Consider the following 12,487-nt stretch of genomic DNA (forward strand, 5'->3'; position numbering starts at 1 on the left):
GCCTCTTGATCTATGTACAGGTTCCTCATAAGCACAATTAAGTGTTCTGGAATTCCCATTCTTCGCAATGTTATCCATAATTTGTTATGATCCACACAGTTGAAGGGCTGCTGAGCAGCAGTTATATCTAGAGTTACTAAACACTAGAAACAATGCAGATTAAAAATAATAATAATATATAAATCTAAGTGATATGTACATACCACCTTATTCTTCAACTATAAATTAAGCACGCTAACCAACTGTACAACCTACACCCCACAGCCAATTATAATATAGGGAAATCTCAGAATAAATTTTTCAAATGAGTGGACGTTACAGAAAGTTCCTTCCCCATCTACCTTTCTCATATTTACTGCATCCTCCTCTTCTTTTTATTTTTAAAGATTTGTTTTCTTCCTCCTACTTCATCTTGACCATTTCGTGTTCCCAATTCATGCCTCCTGAATTGCCACTGCCATCTTGGTTTTTCTTTCTCACCTCTCCTATGGTTCCTTCTTTAATTGTAATCTTTTTAGCTCAGTTTCAGCTACCTACCAACAACCCTCAGATTTCTCTGGTTCTTTGGTTTGTGAATTGGTGGGACACAGCAGGAAATGGTGAGGATAATAAAGAAACAAATAGGGAAAGAAGAATCAGAAAGCTAGGGAATCACAGAATCATTCCACTTACAGCCGCCGGGGATCTCCAGAGATCAACCGGTCTGCCCCTCTGCCTTCACACAGGTATTGCCTCCCCAGTTCAGAGAAACCTTAATTTGAAACTGGGTTTAACATCAATGCCTCGGAATCAACTGGATCATCTTTCACACATTCTCAAAGTGCATATGCAAATACACCATAAAGCTGACAAGAAAAACGAGCATTCTTGTCTTATTGTGGAAATACTGACAGTCAGGTGATGACAAGCCGCCACACTAACAAAAAATGTCTAAGAATGTACTCTGTCAGGAGCCACACCCCGGGAGACAAAGGCTCCAACATTTCCCAACTGGACCCCGTTATTACATCATGACAGCCCAGGTTCCTTTTTCTTATCCGTACCATTAATCACACTGTTGATGCTCTTCCCTAACCCAGACACTCAACTCTAAAACTGAGTTCTGTGGATACTAATTTAGCTCACACTAAGTGTCACACCCTACGCTTAGCATTTTAAAAGATGTAACAAGGAACGTGGACTTAATTCAGGACTTCAAAACCTTCTGACTATATCAAGCTGTCTCTTACTATTTTAAAAAAGAGGGAGTAGGAGGGGTAGGAATAATGGACATAAAGAAAAAGCATCTGGATTGTTTATAAATTTATAAACTCCAAATTAAAGAAATGAGAAAAAAAGTACTGATAGAAACATGTTTTAAAACGACCGAGCAGTCTTTTTTTGAATAAACAGCATCACTTGCCAATACCTGTATGTACTGCAAAGGGGGGAGTTAGTAAGGACTCAAATATCAGCCACTTGTTATCAAAGTCTCGAATGGAAATAAGACAGTCATGGAAAAAGGAACAGGTTACTCATCATAATGTTCTTGAACTCTTTCCAGCACGTCCAGATATACAAGACAGAAAAGCCTGGTGCAGCCAAGCTGTGGAGCAAGGCAGAGAACTACAGGTACATCTCAGGCAATGGTAGCTAGAGGCAGCAGCAAGAAGCAAAAAACTGTGTGGCAAGGCTAAGGGCTTCTGCCCTTAAGCAAAAAGACAACCACCTCAGGGGCAAGGGAAGTGGTAAGCTTTCACACCCAGCTGACAGCATTACTATAGAAGTGCCAAAAATGGTGAGAACATCGCACAATACAAGGCAGTACACTAACAAGGGGACCAGTTGGTTGGATGGAACTAAAACCAACATTTAAGTATACTATTTTCTTTCAACTTATACCAAGTGGAATTTTACCTTTGCTCCTAATCAATGGTTACTTATAAAATATTTACACTACTTTATCTATTTTAAGTGATCTAAACAGTGATTTCAATAACACCCATGCATGTTTTGTACTGAGACAATGTTATGTATGCTAGAAGAGTCTCATTATTAGGCTTAAACTATTCCAAAGGCCTGTACAATCCTGGACCAGAAATGATGTTAACAGTAGAAATGGACTTCCATTATTTAAAAAAAAAAAAAAAAAGAACACCTGCATTAGAATAGTATGTTGTTGTTGTTGCTGGTTGCTATCGAGTCGATTCCAACTCATAGTGACCCTGTGTGACACAGCAGAACGGCCCCAAACTGTTCCATAGGGTTTTCCTGGCTGTAATCTTTACAGAAGCAGATTGGGAGCCACTGGGTGGGTTTGAACTGCCAACCTTTAGGTTAGCAGCAAAGCACTTAACCGTTGCGCCACCAGGGTGCCTTAGAATCGCCTGTAGTGGTGATTTAAAATGCCAGGTCCCCATCACTGAGCAGTAGCTTTCCAAATCTGCATACAAAAAATCATCTGGGATACTTGTTTTAAAAAGCCAATTTCTGGGCCCTGCTGGTACTTATCAAATTAGAATCTCTAACACAGGCATGCTGAGGACCATCCAAAAAAAACCAAACTCACTGCTGTCAAGTCGATTCCAACTCATAGCGACCCTATACGACAGGGTAGAACTGCCCCTATAGGGTTTCCGAGGCTGTAATCCTTATCACATCTTTCTCCCACGGAGCGGCTGGTGGGTTCGAACTGCTGACCTTTTGGCTGGCAGCTGAGCGCTTTAACCACTGCCACCAGGGCTCCTCTGAGGACCATAAATCCATTGCTGTCGAGTCGATTCCAATTCATAGCAAGCCTATAGGACAAAGCAGAACTGCCTCTTAGGGTTTCTAAGGAGCGGCTGGTGGATTCGAACTGCTGCCCTTTTGGTTAGCAGCCAAGCTCTTGACCACTTTGAAAATGCAACCGAGTTTAGTGATGGCAAGAAAGTCACCAACATATTCTTGAAGTTACACAAATTGTATAAAAATTATTTTCAATGTACAAATAGGTAAAACTATTTCAGGGAATCGTGAAATAAACCCTTCAGGATGGATTTGATTAACCTCTAATCATTCTGCTTTGCAAGGTAAGATTTTCACTGAAACAGGGAATGCATAGAGTAATCAAACCAAAATCAACCTCTAAGAGAGAGGCATGGCTACAGGGATAGAGACCCCTGAGCCACTTGTGATCTGCAAATCATAACAGGAGAGAGTAAGAGGGAGAACATGGTCAGTGAAGTCCACTGTTACAAAATAATCAAAGTGCAAGTAAGGTATATAGGGTTTATTGCAGCAATTATTCTGTATGCATACATGGAGACCATTTTGTTTCTAAGAAAACAAATGGCTCAATGCAGGCTAGTTACAAGGAGGCTTTTAAGGAGAAGGGTAGGTAAAAATTAGCCATTGGCTGGTCTCAACACGGCTGACTGAAATCACGCCTCCTTTCTGAGATCAGCTGACATCAGGTTACTAGGAGGTTTCTGTGGCCCCCATTCATTTGAAATTGCCTGAAGTTAAATTCTTTGCATAAGATAAACTTCTAAAGGCTTCCTGGATGTTATCACAGCTGTCTTATCCCAGAGGGGTTTCTGACTTTATGATTACCTGTGTCCACACAATTTCTTTTCATCTGTTCTTAGATGCATTTCACATTGGTCAGTGACTCTTGTGAATGTCCTGCAAGCTCAGGAATCCGTCAATGCCTGTTCTTCAGTTTCTCTCTTTTAAAACCACCAAGCACTTCAGGCACCCAAGAAGCAACGGGGGCACGTGAGTTACATTCAGTATACCACAATGACTAACAAACAACAGTGAAGGCTGGCTCTTGTGAAGCAAGGTGTCCGATATGATGAAATGTGTATTTATAAAATATTGACCAGACAACCCACTGAAATTTCTGGCCTTTACAATCCTATCTACTGCCTCTAACTAGGGGCTCTTTCCTAGGACTAGCCTCCATAATGGTAATTCCTTCTCATTCTTTGATCCTATTTCAGAATGAGGATATAGCAACATGCCCTAATGTTCCTCATTTTAGAGGCAAAAAAACACGAATACTTCACCGCAATCAGGTTCATAAAGATTTGCTGCCTTGAATAGGTGATCAAGGCCCTGACATGGGCAATCAGAGGTACACCATCAATCTATCAGCAAGTCGAAAGAAAGACCTGGCAATTCTGAAAAATCAGCCACTGAAAACCTTATGGAGCACCCACATGGGGTCACCATGAGTCAGAGCTGACTTGACAGCAACTGGTATGGTACCATAAGCACAGGAAGGCTCTGCTAATTCAGAAAAAAAGTAAAAAAAAAAAAAACAACTCTGTCCCTACTCCGAAGGAGATTCCAAAACTAATGCACAAGCCAATATTGAGTGTTCTAAAACAAAGAACCAAAAAAAGGACCTGAAACTCAGGAAATACGGAATCTAGCGGAACAGAGATAAGCAAGTCTACAGTTTTGGGCTTCAGTTTATTCTCACATCAAATGAAAAGGCCAGTTTAGACAATTTATAAGTTTATTCAAATTCTGAAAGTATTTCATTTAGTGAATTATGTGCTTAAAGCAGCATTTTAAAGCTGGAGGTTAGGACACCTAAGGGAAATTACAGGATGATAACGATCAATGGAAAACTTGATTTTGGAACAGCTATTTTGCAGCAGCGATAGAATGCTAACTGCACATTATACATATGCAGGATAACTTGGGTGCCTTTATGTCTTAAGCACAACCCTGCACAGTCTCAAAATCTGCTGTTAAAATAAAAAAGATCAGAAATCTAGAAATCTTTTTTTTTTTAATCTTTTGTATGGTAAATAATGACAGGAAAGCTATTTATTTGCTTGTTAAATTTCAAGTGTAAGCGCAATTAGAGAAGTAAATGGGAGAACTTTGTAATAAAAGACAATCTTTATCAAACAGCTGACACTTTAAACATGCAAAGTTAAGTCATAAAACAACAAAGCAGAGTTGAAAACAATATGCGATTCAATGAGCAAAGTATGTATCAAATGTAGAAACTTTATTAAAACTTCAGCAATTCTAGATGTTGTGGTGAAAACAAACAGAAATGCCAGTTTTTCTGAACAGCACACCTGGCATGACAGTGATTGTAAATGTGATCTAACACCAAAGGCCGTGAAGAAAACAAGGGAAGTGAACTTGTAGGTGGCCATAAGAAATGAGAAAACATCTATTCATTTCCATAAAACCAATCTGCCATTAACCATTCTTCCTGTAAAATAGTTTTTCAATTCACCTATATTTGCTGAATAACAAATCATGCCTAAAAATAAAGTCTTTGGAATAAGGACATACTATTTGCCTAAAATAAATTACCTACTGTCCAGTTCTGGATGCCTTTATGACAGTATGCGAACATACCACGTTATTCTACTATAGAGTCCACGGTCAGATATGAGAGTCAATGGAAGATTTTCAATTACAATTTTTCAAAAACATATCTATTCAATTTCCCCAGTTATAATGTAATAAAAAATAATCTGGCTTTGTTATGGTTATAACCACAACAAAAATGACAGTAACTTGCGAGGTAAATATGACAATATAGGGAAGACGTTTCAACGATTAAAAAAAAAAAGGAATTGTAAGCATACTAGAAAAAAACACTTTTTTAATTCTGTCATTTTTGCATGAGTATTTAAGAATCTTTGTAAAACCTCCATTTTTTGTTTTCCTGGAATATAAACCCCCCAAGCCTCTTATGGTTTTTTTCCTATCTGCCTCACCCCCACTGTCTCCAAAAAAAAATCATAAAAACAGTAACTCAAATGTGTGAACCTCTAAATTATGATTATGGAAATCACAAGGCAAAGAAAGGGCAGAAATTCAAACAGAAAAAGTAGAAACGGCAGGAAAGCTTTGGAAGGAGCCTGTTCAGACAAAGCTGGGCCAAGGCAGAGTGGGTGATGGGACCTGTCATTGGAAGAAGCGATAGCAGATGTGCTTCTCAAGCCCAAAGGCCCTAAGAACAGAGAAACAGGTGAAATGAAACCAACACTTACTGAGCCTAGTACCCAGCACGTACAAGGATGTTTTTATTTACTCCTCAAAGCAATCTTATATGAGCTGGAAAAACTATGGCCCGAACAGATTAAGAAACTCAACCAATGTCACGGGGTGTTGTGCCTAGTCTTTTTCACATGATGGTAAACATAGAAAATAGTATTTGTGTGGCCTGGTGGGGTAAAGGAAAGAGGCGGCTTGCAGCTGTCAGCAACTAGCCAGGAAGCTCTGAAATACCCTAGACCCCATCTGGCCTCCCCAAGGGCTGAGGGGTCAATATTTGAGCAGACCCGGAATCCACTCTTGGGTTGGGCTGGAAAGTTTTACGCTGTAATTTCAAAGCTCTTGCATTTTCTATTCCACTCTACAGCTTCTCGGTACTGCACACAGGTCAGGCTACAGCTAATTCTCTGAGAGCAAAGGGAGGAGGTACCCCCTATCCACACAGGCCACACACACCCTGACTGTAGGTCCTCCCCCCAAACCCAGGCCCTTTCCAATATTTTTTTAAAAGACTGAGTCAATTTTTCTTAAAAAAAAAAGAATCTGGCTTGCTCATACCAGAAATTCCCTCTAAAAGAGACAAAGATCATTCCAGTAGGCCTAACATAAAACTGCAGGTTAAAGAAACACACTAAAACACATTCCTATTAAAACATTACTAGTCAATTGAGCAAAGATAAATGACAGAGAGCAGATTCCATCTTAGTTAAGGAGGAGGAAGCTGGAGAGAGGTGCACATATATTAGGTGTCCCAAGATAGGGGAGGGAAGCAAGAGTGGTGGATAAGCCTGAAACGGTGGCTAACCCTAAAAGAGGTTCAGAAGTTTATGAATTCTCTGAAATGAAACACGAAATCTTAGAGTACATGGTTAGACACTATTCTGAGGGGACTGGGGAAGGTCTGATGAAATCAAGAGATTGTCACAAGGGTCTAAGGACCAAAAAAGGTTACAAAATTGCTGAGGAAAAGCCACATCAACCCAAATATCAATTGCCTACAATCATATTTACACCTTCAGGATTATCTTCTATACCAGGGGTGGACCTACATACAGCCTGACTGTATAAATGAAGTTTTACTGGAACACATCTACGGCCATTTGCTCACATACTATCTATGGCGACAACGGTAGCAATTGCAACAGAAACTATATGGCTCCCAAACCCTAAAATATTATCTGCCCCTTTACAAAAGATCAGCAGCAAGATTTACAAAAAGGCCTGTTTCCATTAAGTAATAGGAAACATTTATTTCTAAATTTTTATAAACCACTTAAATAAATTTCATCTAATTATATACTGTTCTGATTAACACTATGAGGCGCTATTACTACAAACCAGCTCCTTGTATAAGCTCACTACATAAATATTATGGTTGGGCTTCTTTTTGACAAAGTTTATAAAAAAAAATTATTCTGCTCAAAAAATTAAGGAAAGCTTCATGAACATCTGTCCTCATTCCCACTGTCTTCAAACTTCATTAAACACATTCTCTAACGAGTTTCTTTAGAACAAAAAATATTTTGTGAAGGTATATAACACAAAGGGATGATCAAACCACTAACTATTAAAAAAAGAATAAACAGTTTAGAAGCTTTATAACTCTAAGACTGAGTGGTTCCACATTGTTATTGTTGTTGTCAAGTCGATTCCAACTCATGGCAACCCCGTGTATGTACAGTAGAACGGCTCCACAGCGTTCTCAAGGCTGTGACCTTTCAGTGGCACATTAGTTTTGTTCATAAGTTAAAAAATTCTGAACCGTCACTATATCCTGCAAATGAATATATTTGATGACAATCAAACAACCAAATGTTATTCACCCATATCCCCTATAAAAACGAAGGAGAAATAATTCAATTGAAACATCCTCAAAAGTATTTTAAAACTGCTTCTTAAAACATCTTGCTGTATATTTACAGAAATTCTGATAAAGTAATTGCTAATAAAGCAATTGCTGGCAAACAGCAATCATATATGCCACTTACAAAGACAACCTCAAGTACTACACTAGGTTTGCTACTGTGTTTTATACATGGTGTGCTAAAATAGGAGGAGCCCTGGTGGTGCAGTGGTTAAGAGCTTGGTTGCTAACCGAAAGGTAGGTGGCTCAAACCCACCAGTCTCTCCATGGGAGAAAGATGTGGCAGTCCGCTTCCATAAAGATTCAGCCCTGGAAACCATATGGGGCAGTTCTACTCTGTCCCATAGGGTCACTATGAATCAGAGTCAACTCAATGGGAATGCTAAAATACCTGATACATCAAATTTAAATCTACCCACAAAAGTCCCATGATGTTTGAAGAAACAGGTATTTTAATTTGTATAAAACTGAGAATGTGGGCAGAGTGCTGCTTTGTACAGCTGTAACTACACTGAACATTTTTTAAATACCAAAGCCTATCTTTAAAAAAAACTAAAGAAAACAAAGTCTGAAAGAATTTTAGAACTTATTATCTGATTAAGCAACTTCTTTTCCGCAACTGCATTAAAGAATCACTATTCTGTCTCCAGATCTCCCGCACGGTGTCTACGTATATCTAAATAGCAGCACTGCTATAGAGATACATTTTAAAACATTAAACAGTGCCTAGGAAAGTAGTGTTTGGTTCTAGAAGTCCTGCAAAAATCTCTAATGATATCTCTGGCCACATATTTAAATTAAGACATCTACATTTCAGTACATGCACAATAGTTAAATACTTAAATATTTGCAATAAATCAGAGCCCAAACTGTCAATTGCAGCCATCAGGAAGATGAGGGAGGGAAAATGTATGAGATTAAATATTTGTCTACATAAACTATGACTGCACTTACGGTCATTTAAAAGGACATGCTGATTTTTAATGTATTAATCGGGTATGTTAATGATACTAGCCTCAAACCTCCCCTCCTCCACTAGTACGTTGCCATCATACCACACGTGCTTTCCTCATTCTTGGAGTTAAGCGTTGTTTTGCTGAACTGGAAAAGAGCTCTTGAAATTGTCCAGCGAGGAAAATGTGTAAGAGGGAAAAGGAATACAGGGTGCTGCAAGTATTATCTAAATAAATAAACCTGAATAGTAGCGCAGGTTATAAAATGAGACTGTCTCACTTCTGGAAATAAAGTTACGGTCTTTAGTTTCAAAAATTGATAGGATTTTTAACTATGGAAAGATTCCCATGTAACTGTGAATACGCTTAGCGATTCAGATTCTGGCATTTCTTGGATTTCATTTTTTAATAATTTCAGAGTAAAATCCCAAATAGCCACACAGAATCTATTTAGTTTGTTGACTAGCTTCGTCTTATTAACTATAAAGGTCCAGTTCTAGATGCAGTTGAATCATGAAACAAGACGTGTACGAGGGATCAAAAAAACATGGACCTCGATCCTTTCCCTTTTATTTTTACGCATTTATTTCCCAAGGATGTCGCTCAACCAGGCGCCCCTCCAACTCCAGCCATCCTTCGTAGGGGTACTTTCCCTTCCTTCTCCGAGCCTGGGGCCGGGGTAGGAAGTACCCGCCCTTCAGAGATGGGAACCGCGGTTTCCTCGCCGCTCATTGGCTACAGAAGCCGTCAGTGCGACGGCGGGCGGAGCCTCCAGCTGAAAAGCGGAGTCTTAGGCCCGCAACCTCCCGGAGGGTCCCCGTGCTTTCCCCAACCCCAGAGAAAGCAAACAGCCTCTGCAAAGACTTCCTTGGCCTTTTGAGTTTGCCGGTCGCCCTCTGACCGCCCCATACAGCTTTTGCCCCTTTGACTCTTCCAAGAGGCAAAGCTTTTTCAAAGCTTCAATATCTCTCCCCCACCCCAGCAAGCTCCCAGTCCACGGCTTAATAGAGGATGTTGCGGTTTTAGGAGCGAAGCAAGCTGTGGACTGGATCTCCCCAAGGGTAGCAGCGGATTCATTCCTCTGGAAATGGAATAACTGCTTAAATTTTATGTTAACCGTTTCAAATACACTGTCTTTCACCAAGTGTTACAGCCAAGAATACTAAGCGTCCCTTCAGCAAGAGTTGTCACAAAGCATTACAGGGTTAATTGTATCTCTTCTTTTACCATTCACCGTTTTCAGTGTGTATCCGGTTGTCGCAAACATACCATCAACTTTCTGAACGCAACATACTTCGATTACACCAGCAGCACACGGTCCTTAACAGATTTATAACACACATATTCTGTACTATGCTCTGTAATGCAACCTGACAAGACATACTGCTGTCGCCTGTAGGGAGTGTGCATGCTCCTGAAACTGCAATTCCTTCGATGAGGAATTAAGAACAGTGGTTCTAATTCTGATGGGTAGACACGCTCTACAAACTATGAGTCCCTGATGTTTTCAACTGCACGCGTAAGATCAGTCGTCTCAAAGGAGGAGAAAAATCATTTCACCTCCGTAGTACATTTCTGATTTTCAGTCCAGTCAACAGACTACTCAATGAAGGAAGTATTTCTTAGAGTAAAATAAGTATATTTTTAGTACTTATCCCTAACAAGGGCTACAGCGAGGCGAGAACATGATTCATCTGTTTGATACATCATCTTCCAAGGCCTACAGTATAAAGGAAGGAGGCAAGAGTTCTTCGAACCTCACCGCGGCATACTTTAGGTTGTGTTCGCTTCCTGACTTTTCTCCTTTGGGCTCCCGTTCGTTTCTCTGGCTTTGGCCTCAATTTTCAATTTCCTTCTGTCTTTTCCATTGCCACCATCCTCATCACCTGCGTTTGCTACTGTCTCGCAATCTCTCTCTCCAACATTTCCTAATCCTAATAGTCTCCATAAAACTCATTTTCCAAAAGGTCTATCACTCCCCCCTCCCACACACACACAAGTACTTCTCAAGCCACTTCAGATTCTTCCCTATCAGCACGTTCCCACTATCCACTCTCCCAACAGTGAGCTTCACTTTTCTAAGTCGGGCGGCTGCCGAATCCTGACAGCTGGACCTAACCAATCCGTGAGGGATAAATAACTGGAGCCGCCAATGAGCACCCGCCGGGAGGCAGGAGGCGGGACTTCGTCTAAGTTCCTCTGGTCCTGAAAGCAAAGACCTGTTGCCGCCGCAGCCGCAGTGGCGGCGGAGTTTCTTAGTTACCGCGGCGCCCACCGCGGCCTCGAGCCGCCCGTCCCTGCCAGGCATGAAGTTCCTGCCGTTCGCTCCCACCACCGCCAACGAGCAGGGCTGAAACCCGCACCGGGCTCAAGCGCGGGGCGCCCCACCCCACCTCCCCCGGGCAGGGGGATCTGGAGGCCGCCCGCGCAGTCCCGAGCCCCCTCTCCCCTCCCAGCTCCCGCAAACAGCCCCACCCGGCCGGGATTGCCCGGCCCGAGCGCCGGAGCCCCGGGCAGCGACTCACCAGGAAGTTGGGAGTTTTCCGTTCTCCCTCCCGCGAGGGACCCGGGAGAGGCGGGCGGCTCGGTGAGGCGCCGCCGCGGAGAGGCACGCTAGGCCGGGGTCTGTGCCTCCAAGGCCCGGAGCCGATCGACCACCTCCCGCCGCGCCGCCCCCGCGGACGCTGCAGGCGCGGGCACCCACCCTGCGCACGGCGAGGCGCGTCCAGAGTGCGACCCTAGCGGCGACCCATCCTCCCGCGGCTCCCGCTCCTCCTCCTGCGGCCGCCGCTGTCAGGAGTATAAACATCCCGGCATCCCCGAGGAGGGGGCGGGGCGGGCGCCGGCTCCTCCCCGTGCCCCGCGCCGCGGGTTTGGGCTGGTCGCCCTGTCTGAGTGTTCCGCTCCCACAGGCCGGGTTGCGGGGCAGAGAAGTCCTGCGAACTTTCCGTTCTTAGACTGAAGCACCTCTGGAGAAGGCCTTTCCGGCATATCGTTTTCTGTTGTCAGGCCTAGCGTGGAGTGGGAGCGTCGTTCGGCCCCCATAGTCCTCTTCTGCTTCGGATCAACTTCTCTCCGATCCGAGGATCCACTGCTTTTTAAGAACTTGTTTTTTCTTCCACTATATTTAAATGCCCCACTTGCAGGCGGTAAACCGAATCGGTTGACCCCGCTTCTTCTGCATCACAGCGTTTTGATCCTATCCTCTTTGACCAAGTGGCTTAAACTACCTCTGTGCTTAAATGTGTGTGCAGGAAAATAAGGGAATGAGGCGTTTTCGTAAGTCTGGCTAAGCAAACCTTATATTAACCCAGAAGTCCCAGCATAGAAGGCAATGGCTTTTAGGAGATGTCAGAAAGGTGAATTGCCTATAACGGTACCGGAGATCTTTGATATATGGCCCCCCAGAACGGTAGTACACGGTTGCAAAAGGGTGGCTCTAGAGTCTAGTGACCTCACTACTTCAGTAACCCGTCACGCAGTACAGGAGGAGACGGCTAGGAGGCAGTATGGAGTCAGTCACAGCAACCTCTCCTAGTCTCTGTAGAAGAATAGTAATAACACTTACGTATAGATTCCTCATGAACAGAAATAAGTGTTCTGGAATTACCATTCTTTGCAATGTTATCCATAATTTGTTATGATCCACACAGTTGAATGCCTTTGCATAGTC

The 12,487-nt window shown here is 42.5% G+C and overlaps 1 protein-coding gene across 4 annotated transcripts in view; it reads right to left on the reverse strand.

Annotated features, from left to right (window-relative positions):
- Positions 1-11,637, reverse strand: part of NEK7 (NIMA related kinase 7) — a 183,499-nt gene extending 171,862 nt beyond the window's left edge. For 2 of the 4 annotated variants that reach the window (XR_002823935.1, XM_023730362.1), the window contains exon 1: positions 11,340-11,612. The gene's annotated coding sequence lies outside the window, so the exon portion shown is untranslated. Of the gene's footprint in view, positions 1-11,339 lie in introns of all 4 variants that reach the window. The other 2 variants (XM_004375322.2, XM_004375321.2) reach the window with 2 other exon arrangements.
- Between the last annotated feature and the right edge of the window lie 850 nt (positions 11,638-12,487).

Source organism: Trichechus manatus, unplaced genomic scaffold (genome assembly GCF_000243295.1).
Source record: "Trichechus manatus latirostris isolate Lorelei unplaced genomic scaffold, TriManLat1.0 scaffold00035, whole genome shotgun sequence".
Classification (NCBI taxonomy): domain Eukaryota; kingdom Metazoa; phylum Chordata; class Mammalia; order Sirenia; family Trichechidae; genus Trichechus; species Trichechus manatus.